The sequence below is a fragment of the Vombatus ursinus genome, unplaced genomic scaffold (assembly GCF_900497805.2).
Source record: "Vombatus ursinus unplaced genomic scaffold, bare-nosed wombat genome assembly UNPS02014945.1, whole genome shotgun sequence".
NCBI lineage: Eukaryota > Metazoa > Chordata > Mammalia > Diprotodontia > Vombatidae > Vombatus > Vombatus ursinus.
In genome coordinates, this window is record NW_020954723.1 from 4,958,719 (window position 1) to 4,985,442 (window position 26,724).

A 26,724-nucleotide genomic window follows, 5' to 3' on the forward strand; every position below is an offset into this window, starting at 1 on the left:
TTACAGAGCTGCTTAGCTGGAGGCACGGCGGGTACTCTGACTCTCCCTCTGTTTGTGCTGGTGCTCCTAAATTTGCATGAGCCAATGCTAATTTTTCTTGCATCCGGGCTGACAAAGGGGAATTCCCTCTAAGGCACCACATGAGACACATCCATTTGCTTCAAACTTGGTACCAAAATGGGGGCGGGGAAACCCTGACAGCTAAAAACTCTTCTTCCTGCCAATGCATAATTATCAGTGAAGGGATAATTGGAGACCCAACAATGGCTACAAATATCTACCACTCCTTGCCACTGGCCGGAACCTGTTGTTTTAATGACTTTTCTTACAGCACAAAAACAAAACCATTGCAGTTCAAAGGAACTCTAAGTTTCCCAAAAGGAGGCAGATTTCACATGCCTTCTAGGAATCCAGGATGAAGGATTTCTTCATACCTAGATAAAAGTCTCTAAAATAAAAAAAAATCTATCCGATTCTAACATTAAACATTTCTTTAACTTATAAAAAAGCACAACCTGTGGGATTGGAATTTTAATTTACATGAAAATTATAAACAATAAATATTTATAATGTAAAGCATTACTATAATACTTGGGGTAAGACAACATGGTATAGAGGTAAGAGCATGGGATTGAGACTCAGAAATAACAGCTTATGGTTCAAATTATATCACTACCTTATCATGTGACCATGAGCAAGTCGTTTTACCTTTCTGTGTCCCAATTTCCTCACCTGTAAAATCAAGGAACTAGACAGTATTATCTATAAAGTCCTTCCTAATACTAACAATTTGTAAGGGATAAGGAATAGCACTTACCATCTAAAGTAGGAGTTCTTGACCTAGGGTTCATGAACATGTTTTTAAAAAATAATTTAATAACTATCTTAATGTAATTGGTTTCCTTTGTAATTCTATGTATTTTATTTTATGCATTTCAAAACTTTATTCTGAGAAGAGGTCCATAGGCTTCTCCAGACTGCCAAATGGGTCCATAACATAAAAGAGATTAAGAATTTCTTATCTAAAGTCTAGTTTGGGTAAAAACAATAATAATTTTAAAAAGATTAGAGGAAAGATGAGGAAACACTTTCATGTTCAAATCTTTTTTTTTTAAAAGATCACTTTAGAATGTTGTATCATTATAATTGGGAATCTTCTTTCAAATAATTTAGAAAGATTTTGTCTTAAAAGTGTAAATTAGCATAATTTTTTGAGAATGGTACCAAATGTCTACTGATGGTTTAAGAATAATCTTTGTGTTTGCTTTTTAAAAATGTAAATACATTTATTAAGAATGTCATGTTAAAGATTTTAATTTAATTGCTATACTTAATCATCTTCTCTAATAAACATTTATTGAACACAACCTATGTACAAGGCACTTGGAACATGATTCTTGCTATCCAGATGGATCATACACACATATACACATATATCTGTTTGTATGTATATAGTAGTGTAAGGGAGTGGCTGGGCATGGACCATATGCCCTCTTTGGACTACATCTTCCAGAAGCCTGTGCATGAATACTACAGCATGATGGCATCATTCATAATGCTCTTTGGTTAGTATATGAGTTTTAAAAAACTGAAGATTGGGGGCAGCTAGGTGGTGTAGTGGATAGAGCACTGACCCTGGAGTCAAGAGGACCTGAGTTCAAATCTGACCTCAGACATGTAACACTTACTAGCTGTGTGACCCTGAGCAAGTCACTTAACCACATTGCCTAGCCAAAAAAAACCCAAAAAATCCAAAAACAAAAAACCCTGAAGATTATCTTGAGGTAGGCTAGTGTGGGCAGATATCAGAGAGACAAAAAGAAAATGTAAACTGTTTCTAGACCATGCTATGGTTAGTGTGGTTAGAGGAGTTGGTGGCAAGACAAGTGACCTCCAATTCTTTAGAAATGTCAGTATAGGAGAGGTGGAGCCAAGATGGCAGAGGGAAAGCAGTGACTTGCTAGAGCTCTCCCCCAAACCCCTCCAAATACCTACAAAAAATGGCTCTAAACAAAGTCTAAAGCAGTAGAAATGACAGTACAGAAATGTCAGACTTCAGCTGGTATAATGAGATGAAAGGAAGAAACTAAGTAGAATCTCCCTGTGCTAGTCCCTAATACAGTTCTGTGAGTGAACTGTGTTCCTCTTCCACTGTGATGAAAAATGTAGTGGTTAGTTGAGAACAGAGATCAGGGATCCTTAAAGACATGCAGGGGTGATAACCACATAGATATAGATGCTGAAAGGCATTGTAACAATGCCTCGTTATTGCTTGCTGTATTTTTTTTCATTCGATACCTTTTGCTAAGCCTTTCAATCATAAACTGAATCCATGTAAAACCAGAGGTTGGGATTCTTGGCCATGGATTACATTAGAATTCATTTCTATTTTTCTTACCCTCCCTATTCTCTCTTTCTCTCTTTATTTTTGGAATTTTTAAAAATATTTTGAACTTATCCCCCAAAAGAACATTTCCATACACAGAGCAGAAGATGAAAAAGAAGATTCTATATGAAACTGTAAATTTCTGTTTCATACCACTTGATTTAAAAAAGTTTGTAATAAATTCTATATGTTACTTTCAAAACTGTCCTACTTGTCCATGCTTCTTTCTGAACATTTTTTTTTTTTGGCAATTGGGGTAAAGTGACTTGTCCAGGATCACACAGCTAGTAAGTGTCAAGTGTTTGGTCTGAGGTTACATTTGAACTCAGGTCCTCCTGACTTCAGGGCCGGTGCTCTATTCACTGTACCACCTGGCTGCCCTTCTTTCTGAGCATCTTACTATTCTCTTTAGTGTATTTTTAAAAATGTTACAATGGTTCTTCTTTTTTTGGCACTACTATTGCTAACCTCTTCCTCTAGTCCCTCCCCATCCAAATTAAGAACGAAGAGAAAGAGAAAAAAATTCCTTGTAATAAATAAGCATAGTTAAGCAAAATAAATTCACATGGGACCTTATCAAAATATATGTGTTTCTGCACCTTGTATCTATCACCTCTCTGTGAAGAAGTGAGTAATATGCTTCATCATAAGTCCTTATCAGATATAGCTGGTCATTACATAAATTAGAGTTATTAAGTCTTTCAAAACTGTTTTTCTTTACAATGTTGATGTCCTTATATAAATTGTTCTCTTGGTTATATTCATTTCACTCTTTATCAGTTTATCCTCAGGATCATCTGAAATAACCTCTGTCATTTCTTTTAATACAATAATATTCCATTACAATCAACTAGGACATTTTGTTTAGCATTCCTCAATTGTTTAAGAAGCAATCTAAAGGGGTAGCTAGGTGGTGTAGTGGATAGAGTACCAGCCTTGGAGTCAGGAGGACCTGAGTTCAAATACGGCTTCAGACATTTGACATTTATTAGCTGTGTGACCTTGGGTAAGTCACTTAATCTCATTGCCTAGCCAAAAAAAAAAGCAATCTAAAGCATCTCCTTAGATTCTAGTTCCATCATCCTTCTCTATTTAACTCTGCCTTTAGTATCAGGAAGTTTGTTTTGCAGCCAACTGTTCTCTTGTTATCATCCTCTCTCTTACACACTCTCCAACTATCCCTGCTTGTTTCTCTGTTGGGTTTGTTGTATTTCGACCCCAAATTGTTTGTATATGAGTATTTGTGTATGTTTATGTGTGTTTTCAACCCTCCTTTGTCAATCTCATATGAGTAAGGGGTTCATCTGATGTTCACTCTTCACTCCTTCCCCAATTCCTCCATGTTTGTATACTCTTCTTCTTATATATCCCATTTATGAGAAATACACATTTCCACTCCTTTCTCCTTTCTACATTTCTACACTAGTGTATTCCTTTTACCTTCCCTTCTCTTTCCCCTCTTCAAACCCTCAGAACAGAACTGATCCACTCCTAAACCCTCAGTTTTTCTTATGTAACTCCCTCAATACCCTTTGTAGACATTAAAATTCTGAGAGGACATTTGTTTCTTCATCCCTTATGTTACCACTGTATCATCATATAGCTCCTTCCAACTGCTCACATAAATTTACCTTTCTAAATTTCTCTGGACTCTTGTATTTATATTTCAAAATTCCTACTTAGCTCTAGTCTTTTCATCAGAAAGAATTGATCCTTTCTTCTGTTAAAGATTCATTTTTCCTCATGTAATATTATACTGAGCTTTGCAGGGTAAGTTATTTTGGGTTGTAAGCCTATAATTTTTACCTTTTGAAATATGGTATTCCAAGATCTGCTCTTGTTTATAGTAGAAGTTACCATATCTTGTGTGATCATTATTGTAATTCCTTGGTACTTGAACTGCTTCTTTCTGGATGCCATTAGTATTTTTTCTTTGTTATGGGAGTTCTGGATTTTGGCTATGATATTCCTGGGACTTTTCCTTTTGGGGTTGCTTTCAGAAGATAAGCAGTACATTCTTTCTATCTTTACTTTGTACTCAAGATCTAATAGATCTGGGCAGTTTTCATTTGTGATTTCTAAAAATATAGCGTCCAGATTTTTTTAATCATGGTTTTTAGAGAGCCTAATGATTCTTTTAAAAAATTTTTTGGTAATTTAATTTTTTGAATTTTTACTTTTAGTTACAAATTTTTTCCCTCCTGCCCCTCTCTTACCCATTGAGAAGGTAAGAAATACAATACCAATTATGCATGTGAAGTCATGTAAACCATATTTCCACATTAGCTATGTTGTGAAAGAAAAAAAAGAAGCAAGAAAATGAAAGAAAATATGCTTCAATCTGCACCTAGAGTTCACTTCATTCTCTGGAGGGAGACAGCATTTTTCATCATGAGTCCTTTGGAATTATTGTGGATTATTATATAAATCAGAGTAACTAAGCCTTTCATAGTTGATCATCATTACAATATTACTGTTACTATGTAAAGTTGTTTTCCTGGTTCTGCTCACTTCACTTTGCATCAACTCATATAAATCTTCCCAGGTTTTTTCTGAAACCATCCATTTCATCATTTCTTACAACACAATAGTATTCCATTACAATCATATACCACACTTGTTCAGCCATTCCCCAATTGATGGGTATCCCCTCAGTTTCCAATTCTTTGCCATCACAAAAAATATGCTATAAATATTTTTCTACATATTTTCTTTTTCTCTCATCTCTTTGGGATACAGACCTAGTAGTGGTATTACTGGGTTAAAGGCTATACAAAATTTTATAGCCCTTTGGGCATAGTTCCAAATTATTCTCCAGAATGGTTGACCCAATTCATAGCCCCACCAATAGTACATTAGTGTACCTATTTTTCCACATCTCTTCTAGCATTTGTCATTTTCCTTTTCTATCATGTTAGCCAATCTGATAGGTATGAGGTGGTACCTCAGAGTTATTTTAAATTTCATTTCTCTAAGTATTAGTGATTTAGAATATTGATTATCAATAGCTTTGATTTCTTCTTCTGAAAACTACCTGTTTATATCTTTTGACAGAACCTAATAATTCTTAGGTTATCTCTCCTTGAACTGTTGATTTTCTGGTTCAGTTGTTTTTATATCAGATAGCTTTTTTTTTTCAGTCTTTTGATTTTGTTATCTCATGGAATCATTGATCTCTATTCTATTACAGTTTTCAGGGAGTCAGTTTCTTGAGTAAGGTTTACCACTTTCTCTAGTGGAAAAAGTATTAGGGACCTTGGAGCCTTGGGACATTGCAACACTGCACTGGTTGGCATTGTATTAATTGCAGCTTGCTGCTCCCCAAGATTTTTAAGATTCCCACACTGGAGCTTTCTGACCTCTTTGGAGCTTTCTCAAGGGAGCCTCAGCTTGAGGCTCAACCTTTTCTGTTTTCATCCATAGAGCCATATAGGTTCCATAGGTTCCATTTCTGGCCACAATGGTGCTTGCTTTGCTGAAGGAGCCCCATTTCCTGTTGCTCATAGCTGACATTTTGTGCAGTTCTTGAGTAGAAGAAGTCATATTTTCTCATTGGATTTTTTTTTTATCTTTGTTTGGTCTCCTTAGAAGTTGAGAATTTATTAGAGTAAGTATGTGGGAGCTCTGGTCTATCTACTTTTTAGGCAGTCATATTGGTAGAAAATCGACTACTTTTTGTGCTAGTGTGAAATAATCTTAAAATTATTATAACTTTTTTAAGTTTCACTTGATCTGAACTATTTTATAGTTATTTGTGCTATTTTCCGTTAAGAAAAAGTACTAGAATTTTTTTTTCATTTAATATTCTGAATGCTTTTCCTTAGAAATTTCAGGTAAGCCCTTTTTTTCATCCAGACTACTGTTGTGGTAGAAGCTCAGTTGTCATCTCCTTATCATGTCCTTCCATAAGAATTTCAGAATTAAGAAATTCCTCACAAAGAAGCAGAAACAAAATCATCCTGTTCCTTAGAGGATTCGACTGAAAACTGGCAATAAGATCAGGTACAACTCAAAGAGGTAACAATGGAGAAGGACGAAGTTTGGTTTTTAAAGAATAGAGAGCGCAATGACATACATATTCATTTTGTACTTTTGAAATTCTAGACCTATTTCCTCCAAATGAACGCTATTATTTTTCCAACTTTTTAAAGCATTCGTTTGATTATTTGATTGGTATAACACTGAATCAAGTATAAAATATATTAATGAATATGTATTAACATGTGTTCATTAGTTCTTAATTTTTTTTAAAGTCTGAGTCTATGGTTTAATTTGTATAGGGGACTCAGGGGTAAGGAAACTCTCTCTACCAATCTAGATCCAGATTCACAACTGTTCTGAAACTTATAGTCTTAGAAAGACACCTGGACAAACTAAGAAGTGATAGTTATTTTATCTTAGAGTCAGGGCTTGAACTTCAAAGTTTTCCTGACTCTGAGGTTGGTTTTCTATGCATTAACCATGATGCCTCTTAGATACACTGCCTAATTTGCTATCTTCATCTGATAGCTGTTTTATGATTATCTTATTAGTCTGATAGCAATGTTGCATATTTTCTGTTTTAGAACAGTTAGTATATATTTTAATTGTATTATGATGAAAGGCAGTCCTTCCATCTGATGGATCCAAAATGACACTACCAAAAAATGATACATTTGTTTATGTAGACAATATTTGTATGCACTGACAATACCTGCTTGTATTTGATATTTTAGTTTCAATGAGATTTTCATTCTTTTTAATTTTTCTCCTGTTGTTGAGTTTTATATGTTTTCTTTTTACAGTAATCTGTTACTTTTACTGTTAAAGTAAATTTTGGAAACTTTTTTGCTCAAGTTTTCCATTAAGCTTATTGTTGCTAATAATTATTAAGAAGTGAACATTTCCTTTTCCAAATGAAAATCTATAGTTTTCCCCCCTTTGAAATAGTTTAGAACAAAAAGTGAACATCTCTTTTAAGTGATTGCAAAGTAATTGTGATTATGCATCATTTATGAAGGATATGATCAAGTACTCATCCATTGTTGTAAAATGTAAGTCTTTTCTTTTTTCTTTTTAATAAAACTGAATAATGATGAGGATATCTGATTTTCTGATGCAATTAGGATGAGTGTTCATAGAATTCACTTCTTCAGTTTCCCTGCCAATATGCATTAGTATTTATCTTCCGTCACAGGAAAAGCCTCAAAAGACAAGCTTAGGTTTGTGGATTTAAATAGCAGGAAATCTTTTCACATCTTAAAAAGGGAATGACTATTTTTCTCCCACAACAAAAAAAGATAATACAATGCATATTCCCTGATGATTTATGGATAGGGTTTCTCTCCACCCAAATTTATGAATTTAAGTAGATCCAAATACAAATTTGTTCATTCCTTCCTAAGTTCCAATTTAGATAAGTTCCACAAAATCTAAGGATTGGCTTTAATGATCACCCAGAAATTTAATCTGTGCAAAAACAGTGACTCAGAAGCTTAAAAAGATACTGATTCCAAGAAACATGCTGTATACTTTATCACAGTACATAGTCCCTGCCAATTGATTTTCAGTACAATGAAATGATTTTATTGATTTTAATTATTAATATCTTTATGAGCTGAGACTTGATTATCTTAGATCCAATAAGAAGTATCTATAGTTGACTAATTAAATCTGTATGGTATATTATAGCTGATCATTAGGCTCAGATTGAGTCACTGAATCTGCATCATGCATAGTACAAACTATTATAAAGAAGTTAAGATGGGTACTAGCTCTACCATTTCAGCTGCACAAAGCTTCTTTTAGTGCTGGATATAAAAATTGCCTGAGATTCCTCATCTTTCTTACATCTTCTTTTAGGTTAATACTTCTGCTAATCATTTGAACTTAATTATAATTTTTTTTTGCATTCTATCTTTTTCTCGGTCAGACCAAGTCCTAATTTATTGACTTTCAGGACACAATGAAACATTATTTTCCAAGTTTGGCCTATTCAGGTGAATTGTATTTTCTTATGGAATGACTGTAATTGTGCTGTGTTGTGCTGTTTGTTTTAGTTGTATGCTTTTGGATTTTGTACTTATGCTCAGACATTTTAAACAAAGTCAGAAGTATGTTTTTATAAACATAAAAATTAATTGATTCAAATAGTCTAGTCAAAATTTTCTTAGTTGGAAAAAAAAAAAGAAAAGGAAAGAAAAAAAAAGGGGGCAGCTAGGTAGAGCAGTGGATAGAGCACCGGCCCTGAAGTCAGGAGGACCTGAGTTCAAATCCGGCCTCAGACCAAACACTTGACACTGACTAGCTGTGTGACCCTGGGCAAGTCACTTAACCCCACGTGCCTTTAAAAAAAGAAAAGAAAAGAAAAATTTCCTTAGTTGGGAAAACATTTTGTGTTCAATTTTAATTTTTAAAAATTCTATAGTAACTTATATTGTTTCTACTCTTAAAATGTTATCCTTTAAAATTAAACTACAGTACCAATTAAACACATGTGAAATGGTTCTCAAAAGAATTGTAATAATTATAATTGTAAGAATTATTAACAACCACAAAAAAGTTCCAAATCACTAATAATAAGAAAAATACAAATAAAAATACCCCAAATTTTTACTTCACACTCAGCAAATTTGCAAAAATGACAAAAGATGGGAGGGATTATGGGGAGATAGGAAAACTAGAGAATTGTTGGTGGAGCTATGAATTAGTACAGCTATTTTGCTGAGCAATTTGCAATTATGAAAATAAAGTGACTAATTCTAATCCTAGGCATATACCATAAGGAAGTAATTGGTAAAAAGTCCACATATATGCCAAAATACTTTCAATAGCACTTTTTGCGGCAGCAAAAAACTAGAAACAAAATAAACGCCTACTAAATAGGGAATGGCCAAACAAATTGTGATATAGTAATATAAGAGAATATTAATGTGATGTAAGAAATAATGAATATGACGAATACAGAGAAATGTAGAAAGATTTACATGAACTAATACAGGATAAAATGAGCACAGCCAAGGAAACAATATACGTAATGACCACAGAAATGCTAAATGGAAAGGACAACTACGCTAAAACAATTGAGAGTGAATGTTATAAAATTACCAAGAACACATAGGCTCCAGAGAAGATATCTACCCCCATTCTTTTGCAAAGGTAGGAGGTCTGTGGATTTGGAACATTATGTTTTTTGGATGTATTGATTTTTTTTTCTCTTCTTCCTTTTTATTTTTTTTTCTTTTAGGAAAAAAAATATTCTTTATTCTATGGGAGGACTCCCTGGAACACACACAACACACACGCACACATATAGAAAAGAGAAAGTGGGACTAGATCAGGACTGCACAACCTATGGCCTGCGGGCATGCCAAAGGATTACAAAAATGTAGAGGATGTTTTCCTAGTTCTAGTTCTAAATCCTATGAAACCTAGGACAAACCACACAGTGGGCCAGGTCACACAAAAAAGTCACTAAGTGAATACAAGTAGAAAAAAATAGGTTTTTTTAGGTTGTAAAAGTCACTATTAAAGATACAGCTCTTAAATGCTTCTTTGAGATTGAAACTTTGTCTTTAAGAAGGATCATAACTTTAAAATTACATTTAATAAGGGTCATAACTTTAAAATTACAAGACATAAAATAACATTTAAAATTACATTAATTTATAACTACATGTTGAGTTCTTAACTTTAGCTTAGGTTATTTAATTTTCACTCTTACAACTGGAATATTCTACTGACTGTGAAACCAAAAATAAAGTTGCCATCAAATCTATACCTCTCACTGAAATATGCAATTAAATGTTTCTTTTTAGAGAAGTGCTAAGGTAAGGAAAAGGTAACAGGCTATCTCAGACTCTAAATTCTGAGCCAACTACTTATATAAATTTCCATGTAACAAGTCACATAAGGAAGAACTGTAACCATTAGAAATGCTGTATTGTGAAGTGGACTTTCTTGACCTCTCAGTTACTGGGAACATCCAGAGTCTAGACAGATGACCATGAATCAAAAATGTTCTCAAAGGAATTCCTGCATTAGGAGACAGATGAAACTAGATGACCTTTAAGGTCTATTCCAATTCTAAGTTTTTACAATTCTCTAAAAGAATTTTCAATAAAACTGATCTTCGCACAATAATAGTAAGGTTTTGGTTTTCAGAACCTTAAGTAAATCCTTCACGCAAAGGACCTTTCCTATCCTTCCTCCTAACTTCCCCATTTCTCCCTGGTTGATTCTCTATTCTAATCATCAAACTTTTTGTTCTCCCCTCAAGTCTCCCATACTATCCATTCCCTCAATCCTTATAGATGAGGACCTTGACTCCTACTTTAGTGAGAGAATTGAGACTGTTCTTTGTGACTTCTTTCTTTTACCCTTTCCCATAACTCACAGCTTCCTTGACAGCATCCTCCCAAACTCTTCTAAATGTGCCACTGATTCCATCTTCTTCATCTTCTCTAGCAAATTACCCCTACAATCATCCCCATATATGGTCTCTATTTTACTGGTTCCTTTCTTGCTACCAAAATTTTCCCAGGCTCAAAACTACCTTTAACTCTTTCCCTTACTGGCCACAAGAAGTTAGTTGTCAAATCTTATTGAATCCAGCTTTGAGATACCTCCTATATCCACCCCTTTCTTTTTCCCCAAATTAAAAATATATGTAAGATCAATGAAAAAGGAAAAGGATACATACACACACATATACATATATATATATACATATAGATAGATATAGATATAAGATTTATAACAGCTCTTTTTATGGTGGCAAAGAATTGGAAATTGAGGGCATGCCCATCCATTGAGGAATGGCCGAACAAATAGTGACATATGATTATGATGGAATACTATTATGCTATAAGAAATGATGAAAGGGATGGTTTTAGAAAAATCTGGGAATACTTATACGAACTGATACAAAGTAAAATAAAGAGAACTGTATATCAGGCCTGCACAACATATGGTCCATAGGCCACTTGTAGCCTGCCCAAGGATTTTGGTTGGCCTGGGAAAAATGTAGAGTTGCCACTATGCACTCTCCTGTTTGTCATGTGACCTGTGGCAACCAACCATAGTCAGTCTGTCTCTAGTCTAACCTATCTGCAGCCCAAAGAAGTTTAGCCTATTTTAATTTTGGCCCCTACTTACTGCCCAGTTGTGCAGGTCTGCTGTACACAGTAACAGCAATATTGTAATGATCAACTGTGAAAGGCTTAGCTACCCTAATCAATACAATGATCCTCAACAATTCTGAAGGACTCATGATGAAAAATGCTATCTACCTCCAGGGAGAGAATTGATGAACTCTGAGTATAGATTGAAGCATTTTTTTTAGTTTATTTTTTCTTTCTCTTTCTCTTCTTCCTCCTCCTCTTTCTTTCTCATCTCCATCATCATCATCATCTTCTTCTTCACCATCAATATGGAAATATGTTCTGCATGACTTCACCTGTATAATTGATATCATATTATTTGTCTTTTCAATGGATGGGAGAGAGGCAAGAGAGAGGGAGAGAATTGGGAACTCAAAATTTTAAAATGCATCATAATAAATAAATAATATATGACATATACATGTAAACTAATTTTTTTTGTTTTTATATTTCCTAGATTTCCCTCTGTATCTCTTCTTTCTCTGAGAGCCATCTTTAAGCTGTTAGGGGGGCGGTGCAGTCTGGGAGGTGGGGCTGGACAAGGAAACTTTAGTTATTGGGACTGTGTGTGGCATGCTTTGCATGATATCACCTGGCAGTGCTTAATGACTTGTAATGGAAGGACCCTGCACAGGCCAGTGCACTATAAGGTGACAAAAATACTTTGAATTGACTGCTGAGCCAGAACTGAGTGTGACAATTAGATATTTCAAACAGGATATTCTGTAGTCATCTCAAACTCAACAGGTCCAAAACAGAACTTACCTTTTTCCCTAAATTCTCCCCTCTCCTGAACCTTCCTATTACTGTTAAGGGTACTATACCATCCTCCTAGCTACCCAAATCTGAAATCTTGGTGTCCTTCTTAACTCCTCACTCTCATCCACACCACGTATCTAATCCATTCTTAAATCTTGTAATTGCTACCCTCATATCTCTCTCATATATATATGCATGTGTGTGTATACATATAATACATATATATGTATATATATACATATATACATATGTATGTATTCCCTTCTTTCCACTTACACAGACACCAACTTTGTTTAGACCCTATTCACTTCTTTTCTGAATTTCTACAATAGCCTCCTAATTGGTGTCCTTGCTTCAAGTTTCTGTCCTATCTAATCCATCTTCCACACAGCTGCCAATTTGATATTCATAAAACCTAGGTCCAACCATTCCATTCCCTTATTCAATATACCCCAGTGGCTTCCCATTACCTCTAGGATCAAATATAAACTCATCTGCTTATCTATTTAAAGCTCTTCACAACCTAGCTCCAACCTACTTCTCTGGGCTTATTATGCATCATGCCCCTTCATGCACACTTGATGATCCAGACAAACCAGCTTTTTTTACCCCTCCATATTTAACAGTCCATCTCTTGCCTTCATATTTTTGCACAGGCTGTCCCTCATACCTGGAATGCACCTTCTCCTCACCTCTGCCTGTTAGAATCCCTATCTTCAAAGCTCAGCTTAAATGCCCCCTTCTACATGAGGCCTTTCCTGCTCCCCACTAGTTTCTTGTGTCTTCCTCCAAAATTACCTTTAATGCATTTTCTATATATTTTCCATATTTATATGTGTTTCTCCCAATAGAAAGTAAGTTCTTTGAAGGTTGATGTTGTTTCATTTTGTCTTTGTATCCCCAAGGCCTAGCACAATAACTGATACATAGTAGGCACTTAATAAACAGAGCATTAACTAAAAAATAATAACAACAACAACAATTATAATCATCTAACAAGCACTTATGATATAATGTGTATTACTGTTGTCTGAGTTCATATCTTATCTCTCTACTAAACTGTAAGTTACACGAATGTTGGAATATTGTCTTACCCAAAGTTTACATCCCCCCAGTACCAAGGGGGATATAGAACCAAAAAATTAATGAGTCCTAGAAATTTTCCTTTCTTGAGAAATTTCATATAATATAGAGAAGCACCATGAAGATTTTCAGGAAGTAGGAGAGAAGGTGGAGTGAGGAGGAAAAGGACAATTCAGGGGTGTGTTAGAGCCAGTTAAATTTTCAGTGTGAGAATTTGCATCTTGGAAATCAGCAAATGCTACAAACCAGGGCTTGAGTTAATTGTTTTATTGATTGTCTAGACGTAATAAAGTGATGGATAAAATGTCAATAATGCAGATTAAACTTTAAAATATGTTGTGTATACATTGTTATTTTTCTGCAGAGCCAGTTGTTAAATATTTACTAGCATACCCCTATGACAATCTCACTACCCTACCCCTTCCCACTACCACTACCCTAGGGAAAAGACAGGACTATGGGACTGACTCCACCAGAGGAACTCTCATATTTGGAATTACAAGTATTTGGGTTGGGGTATTTGCATATATCATTTAAGGTAATGATTGATCATATCAGTACTTGGGTTTTTTCCCTTCTTCAAAATAAAACTTTCCTTTGTATTATTGAAAATTTTATGCTTGCAAATGGGGAGCTTGTCTCAGTATACTGAGGATATCTGTTTTAGGGTCTGTTCTAGCCAGGACAGTTGCCTGATAGTCCAACTCATAGAAGTAAGATGCCCCAAGATATGAAGCATTCAATAAAAAATCTTGAGCGAATGTTAACCTGTTTAAGGTAGCTATAATATGACTTAAAGCCTGAAGGCTTTCTTGGGAGAATTGAGTTAAATCATAAATTCATATTGTGAACAGACTTTGGCATCTTTGTTCTTTGTATCATCTCATGACCACCTGTGCAGTGGAGAGTTTTTCAGAAATTCAGCCAAAGCCACAAAGAGTATGTTCCTTTCTACATGAGAAGAGGCTCAAAATCAGCCAGAGTATGAGCCAGAAGCTCTCCTCACCTTCTATTCTTTCTCCTCTGCTCAAAGCTCAAAAATCTAAAATTTAGATCTGGATACAGAAGTAACAGATAACACCTTGCTTCTACACCTGGGAACTTCCTGAGGAAGCATCCCTAACACATGTTGGAGATGGGATTTTTACTGTACCAAAAGGAGAAAGCTAAGAATCCTTCTTTGGTATAATTACCACCATCACTCCAATTTGAGAAGAGCTACTACACCATCAACCCAACCTAAATGCAGAGTGGGAGAACCACAGAATCTCTCCTATCTCTTCCTGACTACAAAGAATATCCTTTAATAAATCTTATTTGGATATGTTAGTTCAAAATGGTCCACGGATTTTCCTCATTTCCCCTTCTAGTTTGCATGCTGGCTTACTATACAATCACTCATTTGGAGAATACTTTGCTGACAAATGTAGAATTTGAAATGAGTAATAGAAACTGATCAACTCCTAGATTAAAATAAATTAAATTAAAACTAGAACTCACCCAAGGAGCCCTCTTGCAAATTGCTATAGAGAGTAATCTTAAAGCAAAATATACGAGTTGAGACTTATAAAACAAGGGAAATGAAAAAATATTCCTGAGTGTGTGTGCAGAACCTTAATGTCGTAAGAGATATAATAAGACAAAGCTTGTAATAATAATAACTCAAATGATATTATGTATATAAATCACTTTGCAAAGCTTAAGGTGCTGCTTTAATGCTCAGGTTTATAGAACATTCCTCACAAAAACTCTGTTAAGTAGATAATAGAAGTATTCATTTTTCAGATGAGGAAAATGAGTCTTAGGTTAGGTGATTTGGCCATGAGCATACAGCCAATGAGTGTGGAAGCCAAGATTCGCACCCAAGTCTCCTGACTCCAAGTCCAGCTTTCAACTATATCATGTTGCCTCTTGATATTATAGTTCTAATGACTTCCTAATAACTGGTTTTCTTGACTCTATTCTTATCCTTCACGCAACTGTAAAAATAATCTGGCTAATTCACAGTTTTGACCATCTCAAAAACCTTCTATCTGAGATCTTTTATTTTCCTTCCTTCATACCTTTCTGTGTCCTCATCCAACCTCTTTATCTTTTATTTCAGACTTCCAAAGTTGAGATGGTCCTTTTCCTTGCCACAACTTCTTCACTTGTGCCCTTAATCTTAGCCCCTTCTGTCTTCTCTAGGTACTTGCTCCATTATTCATTCCTTCTTCCTCTCTCACTTTCAAACTCTCTCTCTCCATTACTTAATTAGTTCAACAAACATTTATTGAGCACTATTATGTGCAAATCAATCAGTATGCTAGGTGCTAGAAAAGATACTTTAAAAAAATCCCTTGACCTTGCAGAAACACTCAAGCTATGGTTTTATATATCTCCTCTCCTTCATTGCTGAACTTCTAGAAAAAGTAGTTTTCATAACTGAAAAGTAGTCTGGCAGACATTAGATTTAGACCAATATCTCACATCATAGGCCACAATAAGCTCCAAATAGATCCATGACTTAGATACAAAGGTTACATGATAAATTAGAAGTGTGAGAAATGAATATTTCTCTCTTATATTTAATAACTAATTATTGTATTAGAATGAAGTTTTTTCCCTTTTTCTACTTCCTCATCCAGAAACCAACCAGTGTGGGAAATCTCCCTTAGAGATTCACTCAGGCTAAGATCTAATCAGACAGTAAAAGAAATCCTAAGTCTGCTCATTGTGTTTTCTCAGACAGGTCTGGGAAAAGGTTGATTCTCCATATTATCAAGACAGGTGACATGGAAATCGATGTCTCTTTGACCAAGATTTGAGTGACCCAAGTCACATATCCCAAGACCTTCATTTTAACATACCCATACCTCCCATTGTGTTAGCCAATCTGAGTTGATTTCCATCCCTCAGTAACACCTACTCTTCAAAGGACACATAAACTGTGGACCCCACCCCACCCATTAGAGATCTTTGGTCTAAGGGATGGCCAAAAGACCATCCTTTTATTAATAACCTGCTGGGCTTATTTATAAAATGATTAAATTACCCAGAAACTATGTGTCTTGAACTTTTTAAATAATCATAGAGGAGCAGAAAAAGATGACTTTCACAAGTATGAAAAGGGGAAGGATTTTTCTTTTTAACCAGAAAAGGGATAGAGAGACTGATAAGAGATAAAATGGACAATTTTGATTATATAACATTGAAAAGTTTCTGCACAAAAAAAAAAAATCAGTGCAGTTAGAATTAGAAGGGAAAGAGTTAACTTGGAATGAATCTGTGTAGCAGTTTTCTGGTAAAGTCTGCTATACAAGATATAAAGGACTGATTTAAATATAAAAGAACAAGAGCCAATAGCTAAATGGTTAATGGATATGAACCAGTAGTTTTTAAATACACACACACACATACACACACACACAGAGTAAAAATCCCCTATTAACTATATGAAAGGATACTCTAAATCACTAATAATAATAGAAATGCAAATTAAGACAACTCTGAATTTCCACTACAAATCCATCAGGGTAAAGATGACAAAAAATAATTGGTGGAGGGTTTGTGGGAGGGCAGATATACTAATACACTGTTGGTGTAGTTGGAAATTGGTCTAACTGTTCTGGAAAGGAATTTGGAATTATACCCACAAAGTCACTAAACTATGCATACACTTTGCTTGGCAGTTGATTAGATAGGTAGAGTAAGTTTTAGAGAGGAGTGGAAGATGACACTGAGTCCGTAAGCCTGAGTAACTGGGATAATGGTAGTGTTCTTGATAGTAAGAGATGTTTTGAAAGGAGGAAGGTTTTTGGGAAAAGATAATGAGTTCTGCTATGGTTGCATTGAACTTGAGATGCCTATAGGACATCCAGCTTGAGATGTCTAAAAGGTAGCTGGTGATATGAGACTGGAGCTCTGAAGAGAGATAAGAGCAGGGTATACAGATCTGGTAATTACCTGCATAAAGATGATATTGAACCCATGAAAGTTGATGAGATCACCAAGAGAGATAGTATAGAGGGAGAAGAGAAAGGTATCCAAGACAGGATTTTCGGGGACAAACAAAATCAAGTCAACAAACATTAAGTACCTACCATGTGCTAAACAATGTGGATACAAAAAAAAAAAAAGGTAAAACAAAAAAACAAAAAAAGACCCCTTCTTGTTCTCTAGGATCTCACATTCTAGTGGGGGAGACAACATGCAATCAGTTATGTATAAAATAAATAGGAGCTAATCAACAAAGGGAAAACACTGGAATCAAAGAGGATCAGACAAGGCTTCTTATAAAAGGTGAGATTTTAGCTGGGATTTGAAGGAAGCCAGGGAAGTCAGGAGGTGGAGATGAAGAGGGAGAGAATTCCAGGCACAGTTAGAGGATGAATTTCTAGCAAAAGAGACTAAGAAGTGGTTAGACAGGTAGGAAGAGAACCAAAAGAGAGCAGTATCAGGAGAACCTAGAGAAGGAAGAATATCCAACAGAAGATTATGGTCAACAGTATCAGAGGCTGCAGAGAAGTCAAGAAGGATGAATACCGAAAAAAGGTCATTAGATTTGGCAATTAAAAAATCATTGATGATTTTGGAGAGAGTAGTTTCAATTGAATGATGAAGTTGGAAACCAGACTGCAGAAGGCTTAGAAGAGGGTGCTTGAGAGGAGAGGAAGTGGAGGCAGGGAGTATAGGTGTCTTGCTCAAGGAGTTAAGCAACAAAAAGGAGGAGAGATATAGAATGATAACCAGCAGGTGGGGTAGAATGAAGTGAGGGTTTTTTAAGGATTTACAGGTAAAAGTGACAGAGCCAGAAGATTGGGGAGAGATTTAAGATGGTAAGGAGAGAAGATGATAGTTGAGGAGGCAATCTGCTAAAGATGATGAGATGGGATTTAAAGGGGCTAGCCTTCACAAAGAGAGGGGACACTTCTTCATATGAAACAAGAGTGAAGGAGGAGATAGTAAGGAAAGATGTCTGAATGATGTGTGATGATGCAGAGGAGAGAAAAGGGAGCTCTCAGTGAATGTCTTCAATTTTTTTCAGTGAAGTATGCGGCAAAATCCTCAGTGGAGAGGGTAGGGTCTTGAGGAAAGAGAAAACTATTTGGAATAGTTTTTATGGTGAGTGGGATAGTGAATTGATTAAGGGTTGTGTCAAAAGATTGCCTTGATGTATTAAGGTTATATAAGTTTATTGTAAACCCCGTGTTTTAAATTTTTAAATTTTTTCCCCCTCCAGCTTTGATTAACAGCATTTTAATAGGATTAAAAGAGTCAGATAGTAGGAGTAATCCAAAGTTGGAGTTTGGCAATGCATGATTGGAGATAGGACAAAGGGGCAAAGGATTCAAGTCTAGGGGATAGTATAGAATTGAACTGATGCACCAAGGTATTGAGATATGAAAAGGAAGATACTGTAAAAAGTGCTAGGGATGATGACCTGAGAAAGAACAAGGGGTAGAGGGATTGGAGATCACAGTGAAGATGAAAGACAGAGTTAGGGGTTGTAAGGCAGAGAGGGAAAGATGGAGTGATAAAAGATTATAATCAGACACCAGTATATACATTGAAGTCCTCTAATATGAGAGCAAGTGTGGTGATGGGGGGAAAGATTATGATCCAGGCACTGAATTGACTGAAAAAGGAAGGAAAATGTTGGCAACCAGGCATTTGAATTGGTTGATAAATTTGAATATTGTGGAACTCAGTGGAAGAGAGGTTGTTGAGTGGTGGTAGTAAAGGATGAGTCTAGGAGTAGCAACAGGAAATAATTATTACTATCACTCTTCATCAACAACATTGAATCAGGGAATTCGATTTAAAGTGCAACCAGTATCAAAAGGGTGGCCAGGGATGCAATGTCCTCAGATGGGAGCCAGGTCAGGTATCATTGATGGAAGTGAGAAAAGGTTTAAGATGAAAGCAAGTTTGATAATTATGGAACAGGTCTTCCAGAGAACACAGTGGAGTGGGTGGACAGATTTAGAAATTGGATGGGGGAGGAGGAGGCTGGGTTAGAGTTGAGGGAATGTAAGAGTTGGCAAAAGATTCAGAATCCCTGGGATGGTGAGAGTATGAAGGTGTGTGAGTATGTTGACCATTAAGGAATGAGTCCAGAAAGAGTGTCTGTGGATGGAAAAAGGTCCCGTGCTCAAGGCAGGTGATTAGACTTTTCAAGTTCCTTTCTTCAAATGCAACCTCATGGCAGGTGGTGATGTTGTGTTCTTCAAGGTTCAGGAGGCCCAGCTTATAGACATCAGGAGCAATAAAAGTTATGGCCTGAGGGATTCTTATCAGAAGGCAAGAGGGGTCAGGAGGTATCAGTGAAAGGCAAATGTGGTACAAAGATGGCTTCTGGAGCACTGGAGAAGGTCCAGGGGTTGTGTGTATGTGTATGGGGGGCACACAGAGACCGTATGTGGGCTAAGATGGAGCGCCTGGGTCTCTCTGGGAAAGCTCTGGAGGGAAGTCAAGAGTCCAGAGGTAGAGAGTAGGATCCTGGGCTGACAGCTCGTAGGGTTACACTACTTTTTCAATTTGTTTTAAAATCATTAGCCAATGCCACCTTTGTTTTTCTTCTTCCTGCTTGACAATTCCTTCTTCATCTCCTTCCTAGGTTCATACTCTTCTTCCTGTCCTCTTAAATATAGCTGTCCCCCAAGGCTCTCTACTTGGCCCTCTTCTCTCTTAATGAAGAAGTCCTTGGCAATCACCTCAAGGGTTCAGTTATTACCTCTAAGCAAATTATTTTTTAATCTACATATCCAGCCCCAATCTCTCCCATAAACTCTTGACCCACCTCAGCAACTATTTGGTCATCTCTCCACTTGGATAATAATCATAATAGTTAGCATTTATATAGCACTTTAAAGTTTGCAAAGTTCTTTATACATGTTATCTCACTTGATAATCCATCAGCACCTCAAATTTAACAAGTCCAAAACAGAATTTATCAGTGTTAATTTTTAACTTTCCTTTTCTTCTAAATCAGTTGCAAATCCATTTTATTGTGCCTCTAAGTTATCTCTTGCATCTAGCCATTCCTCTCCATTCATAGTCATTACCCTGCTTCAGGCTTTTATCACTTCTTGCCTGGATTAGGCAATAATTTCTTAACCGGTCTTCTTACTTACAGTTTTTCCCCTCTCCAATGAATCTTATACATCACTGCTAATCTGCTGTAATCTTTCTAGTGCACAGGTCTAAATGTCATTGCTTATCTGGTTTTTGAAGCTTTTACAATCTGGCTCCAACCTACCTCCTAGAATTTTGGGGTTCCCCTCCCATATTACTTCTTTCATGCACTCTACATTCTAGCCAAACTGTATTAGTAACTTTCCCTTAATCTCCTGCCCTCACCTATCTCTGGGCATTCATGTAGGCTGCTCCCATGCCTGGAAGCCATTCCTTCCTCATCCCCACCTCTTCCTTCAAGGCCAAGTTCAGGTGTTACCATCTCCTTCATGAAATCTACTTTAGTCATCTTCTCCAGCTGAAAGTAATCTCTCCCACATCAAACTTTCCTAAAATATTGGGGTTCTCTCTTTTGCCTTTATCACATTCTACTTGGTATCATATTTATTTTGTGTTCACTTTCTATTCCTCTCAGCCCAGGAAGTTGGAAGTAATTTGAGCATGGTGACTATGTTGTTTATTTATCTTTTTATCCCCAATGACAAGGTTACAGTCTTGCAAAATAATAAGTACATGATAAATATTGTACAATTTTATTCAAACTACTTTCTAAGGCATTTGTGACCCTCTATGGCCTGGATTACCTTTCTAACCTTAATTCATATCACTTTCCTTCATTCCACCAACCAGGACTATTACTCTTTACTCACTTTCTTTTTCTACCCTCTCCCTACCATGTGATTGCATCGTGTTTCCCTGACATACACTGCAAGGAGTGCTGAGCCTGCAAACAGAGACACAGGAAGGGCTTGGCCATTTGGTATGATGTAGCCAACTCCAGGCATCCTGCTCTTCCTCCCACATCTGGGCAGCTGCTGCGGGTTAGGGCAGTATGTCAGTTACAAAAGAAAAACATATTCCCCACTTGCTATCTTCCTTCTACTCAACATATCAATATCTTTCCCTGGGTTTGGAAGCGTACTAGTGATGCAGTTTAGGGTTGCTGGGAATACCAAAATGTCAGGGTACAGGGAGGTCTGCTAGAAAAAATTCAAGCACTCAAGCCCTCTTTCAGTCAGAATAGTAAGGTTTATTGTTAACGTCAATAGGAGTGGGCCAGATTCCTAGTGAATCTGCAACTTGATGGGGGTGAGATTGATACTTTGTACAAAAAAAGAACAGTGAAAAGATTTAGATGGGATTAAGGAGTCGTAAATAGCGTAGGGTGGCCCAGTGGTCTGGGGTGCGTCAAGAGCCACTGTGAAAAGACTATTAAGTATCTAGGTGGGCTGGAATGGGCTAGAGGCCTTGGGTGTGAAACCAGTGACCTGGGCTGCTGAAATATGTGGGAAAATTCAGGGACTGGGCTGCTTTCAAAGACATGGTCTTTTCCTTTTAGGGGTTCAGGTCCCATCACCCCATCATGAGGGCTCCTCTTCCATGTTTCTTTTCACTTTCATTTTTCTTTGGGGCAGTGATGATGTATTTGCATATTATCCCAGGGCCCATAGGCTCATAGACCTACAAGTCTGCAGGAAAAGAGATGGGATTTAGGGATAACATTGCTCCTGAGAAGTCATTGAATAGATATGTCCTCATGCATTCACATAGAGAGCATTTTTAAAATGTTTGAATTGAGGTATGGAAAAAATATTTATGCATTTCAAAGGGCATAATAGAAGGGTGCCATGGAAATTTACCCTGACCAGATATATTAGGAGTGATGTTTGGTTCTCTTTTTTGGTGCTATTAAAGATATGCTGTCCAAAAAATGTGAACTTGTGAATTTTGAGAACTGAATCATGAAAACAATTAACCATTCTAAATTTCTTTTTTATTCCTACAGGTCCTAAACTTCTTTTTTTAAAGTATAACAGTGAGAATTATTGATAGCTAGAATCTGAATTCTCCTAAGAAGGAGATACTGTTATTCTGCCTACAATGATACCTTGCACCCTGAGACCAAGCAGATATAATTAATACTAATTAATAATAAAGACTTTTCATGTTTTCATCTGTAGGCAATGGAAGACCCTTGTAATCACACTACTTCTGGTACCTTTTTTCTCTCCTTCTTCTTGTGTGATTGCTTTACCCCTCCTCTACTTCAGGAATTCAGTAACCTTATACTGATTTTTCTCAAATTTACTTTTGAGATTTGGAACTCCACCATGTGAGCTCCTTGAGAGCAGGGACTGTTTTTGCCTTTCTTTGTATCCCCAGCACTTAGCATGGTGTCCAGCACATAATAGGTCTTAATAAATACTAGTTGACTGGACCCCACTCTCAGGAAAGGCTCTGAGGATATCAGTCACTAATGTGATTTTAAATCATTGTGGTGAGGAGGGGCAGGGCCAAGATGGCAGACGGAAAGCAGTGACTGTCTTGAGCTCTCTTCCAAAGCCCTCCGAATACCTAAAAAAATGGCTCTAAACAAATTCTAAAGCAGCAGAACCCACAAAAAGACAAAGTGAAACAAATTTCCAGCCAAAGACAGCCTGGATGGTTGATCAGAAAGGTATATCGTACCAGGCGGGGAGAGGAGCGCAGTTTGGAGTGGGTGCATAGGCCACGACCCTGGAGCAGGCCTCAGAGGACTGAATTGCCGGCAGCTGTGGTGGTTTCCAGACTTCTCAACCCCTGAATGCCAAAGACAACTTAGAAGGTCAGTGGGAAAAGTCTGTTACTGCAGTGAGAGAGGAGCTAGGTCTTAGCCGGAAGTCTCAAGTGTGGCCCAGGGCCCCAGCTTTTTCCTGAGCTTCCGACCCACAGACTGAGGGGGAATCGAGTGGCTAATTAGAGGGGGATTGCAGGGATCTCTTTGCCAGTGCTGAGGCAAGAATCTTTTGCTCTGCCAGTGCTTGGATCTGGGTCACAGTTCTGAGGGGCAGTCCTGGGGCAAGGAGGAGCACTGGTGCGGTGGAGCTTGTTGTGGTGGTGGAGAGGAAACACCTCGCCCCTTATCATACCACCTTGGAAGAACTGAAAATTTACAGGTCCCTAGAAGTATCTCTGAAAACAGCTGTACAAACCCCCAAAGCTTGGGATAGTACACTTTTCACATTAGAAGCAGACTTTTACCTTAACAAAGAGTTTAAAACTCAAGTAATTGGCCGGGATTATGAGTAAGCAGCACAAAAAGAGTCAGACTATATTATCTTACTTTGGTGACAAAGAAGATCAAAACATACAACCAGAAGAAGACAACAAAGCCAAAGCTCCTACATCCAAAGCCTCCAAGAAAAATATGAATCAGTCCCAGGCCTTGGAAGAGCTCAAAAGGGATTTTGAGAAGCAAGTAAGAGAAGTAGAGGAAAAACTGAGAGTGATGCGAGAAAATCATGAAAAACAAGTCAACAGCTTGCTAAAGGAGACTCAAAAAAATACTGAAGAAAATAACACCTTAAAAAATAGCCTAACCCAAATGGCAAAAGAGGTCCAAAAAGCCAATGAGGAGAAGAATGCCCTAAAAAGCAAAATTGGACAAATGGAAAAGGAAGTCCAAAAGATTACTGAAGAAAATACTTCCTTAAAAATTAGAATAGAGCAATTGGAAGCTAGTGACTTTATGAGAAATCAAGATACTGTAGAACAAATCCAAAAGAATGAAAAATTAGAAAACAATGTGAAATATCTCATTGGAAAAACAACTGACCTGGAAAATAGATCCAGGAGAGAGAATTTAAAAATTATTGAACTATCTGAAAGCCATGATCAAAAAAAGAGCCTAGACATCATCTTTCAAGAAATATCAAGGAAAACTGCCCTGTTATTTTAGAACCAGAGGGCAAAACAGAAATTGAAAGAATCTACCGATCTCCTCCTGAAAGAGATCCCCAAAGGAAAACTCCTAGGAATATTGTAGCCAAATTCCAGAGTTCCCAGGTCAAGGAGAAAATATTACAAGCAGCCAGAAAGAAACAATTCAAGTATTGTGGAAACACAATCAGGATAACACAAGATTTAGCTGCTTCTACATTAAGGGACCGCAGGGCATGGAATATAATATTCCGGAGGGCAAAGGAGATAGGATTACCACCAAGAGTCACCTACCCAGCAAAACTGAGTATAATTCTTCAGGGGAAAAAATGGTCATTCAGTGAAATAGAGGACTTTCGAGCATTCTTGATGAAAAGACCAGAGTTGAATAGAAAATTTGATTTTCAAATACAAGACTCAAGTGGAACATGAAGAGGTAAACAGGAAAGAGAAAATCATAAGAGACTTACTAAGGTTGAACTGTTTACATTCCTGCATGGAAAGATGATATTTGTAACTCATGAGACCTTTGTCAGTATTAGGGTAGTTAGAGGGGAAAAAATTATATGTACATATATATAGACATAGATAGATAGATAGTGGGCACAGGGTGAGTTGAAAATGAAGCGGTCATATCTGGAGAATAAAATTAAGGGGTGAGAGAGGAATATACTAGGAGAAGGAGAAAGGGAGAGGTAGAACGGGGTAAATTATCCCACAAAAAAAAAAACCAGAAAAGAAAAGGCTCTTACAGTGGAGGGGAAATGGGGGAAAGTGAGAGGGAATGAGTGAATCTTATTCTCTAGGATTTGACTTAGGGAGGGAATAACATACACACTCATTTGGGTGTGGAAATCTATCTTACCCTACAGGAAAATGGGGGGGGAGGGGACAAGAGAGTAGGGGAATGATAGAAAGCAGGGCAGACTGGGAAAGAGAGTAATCAGAAGCAAATACTTCTGAGGAAGGACAAGGTCAAAAGAAAGAATAGAGTAAACGGGGGGGTGGGATAGGATTAAGGGAAATAGAATTCGTTTTTCACAGCATGTCTACTATAGAAGTGTTTTGCATAACTGCACATATATAACCTTGCCTTATCAATGAGGGTGGGTGGGGAGGGAGGAAGGGAGAAAATTTGGAACCCAAAGTTTTAGAAACACGTTTAAAAAAAATGTTTTCACATGCAACTGGGAAATAAGAAATACAGGAAATGGGGTACAGAAATCCATCCTGCCCTACAGGAAAATTGAAGGGGAAGGGGATAAGAGAAGGGGGGAGAGATAGAAGGGAAGGCAGACTAGGGGAAGGGGTAGTTAGAATGCATGCCATCTTGGGGTGGGGGGAGGGGTGAAATGGAGTGAAAATTTCGAACTCAAAATCTTGTGGAAGTAAATGTTGAAAACAAAAAAATAAATAAAAATTAGCATTAAAAAAAATTATTCTGTCCCCCCCCACTCCATTTCCCACCCATCCCCATTAAGCAAATAATATTTTAAAAAATCCCCAGAAAATAAGTCCCTAATTACATATCTGCATAGCCTAGCAAAATAAATCCTCATGTTAGCCACATCCAGAAAAATGTGACTCTTTCCACATTTTAAGTTCATTACCTCTGTCAGGAGGTGAGTGGCATGTTTCAATCTTCATTCTTTTGTACTTGTGGTTTATTGTTGCATTGAGTACAAAAGTATTTAAAGGTTTTTCTCTTTAAAGTTGTCCTCAATTACTTTTAATAAAGTTGTCATCATTGTAAAAAAAAAAATCATTGTGGCTTTTTCCTCTGGGCTGTTTGAATTTTAATTCTCATCTGCTGTTAAGGAATTAAAGTTTTGATCTTTTGTTAAATGTTAGGCTTCAGTTAACAGTGTGGACAAGGCTTTTGAAATCCCAGAAATCACACTCTCTGATTGCTTTCCTATTCTGTCTACTTATTCTATTCATTTGATCTCTAACCAGCCTCAGGCCATCTCTTGGATCTCTGTGGCTTGGGCTGTGGATAGATATGGAATCATGAACAACCACTTCACCCATTTATGGAGATAAGACTGTTTTCCTACCTGCTGACTACATTAGAGACAATGTTATTCTTTAATCATACGAATATCCATTTCCTTTTCCTATTTAGGGGTAGATTAGATTCTTAAATATTTCCATGGTTCAAGTATAGAAGTGAATCCATCTTTTAAAATCTATGTGGAAATTAATCAATTTTGTTGTTCTCTAGATTAAGCTTCATAGACAGATTCTGTTTACCTAGTATCTACTTTTGTAAAGATTTTTTTCCCCTCCATACCACAACATGGAAACAAGCTAGACTGCACCCTTCACAATGCCACTAACAGTCTTGTAAGAGTTATTCACTCTAGCCCTCCCTTTTTTTTCCTTTGAAATATAGAACAACATGTCCCTTCAGAGGTGCAAAGGGAAGAAAAACTTCTTTCTACACCCTTTCCAGAACCCAGATGGTCCATGTAAAAAGGC

General features: G+C 36.8%; 1 pseudogene; it reads left to right on the forward strand.

The window, feature by feature from the left end:
- The first annotated feature begins 6,281 nt into the window (after window positions 1-6,281).
- Window positions 6,282-26,724, forward strand: part of LOC114030034 — a 37,669-nt pseudogene continuing 17,226 nt past the window's right edge.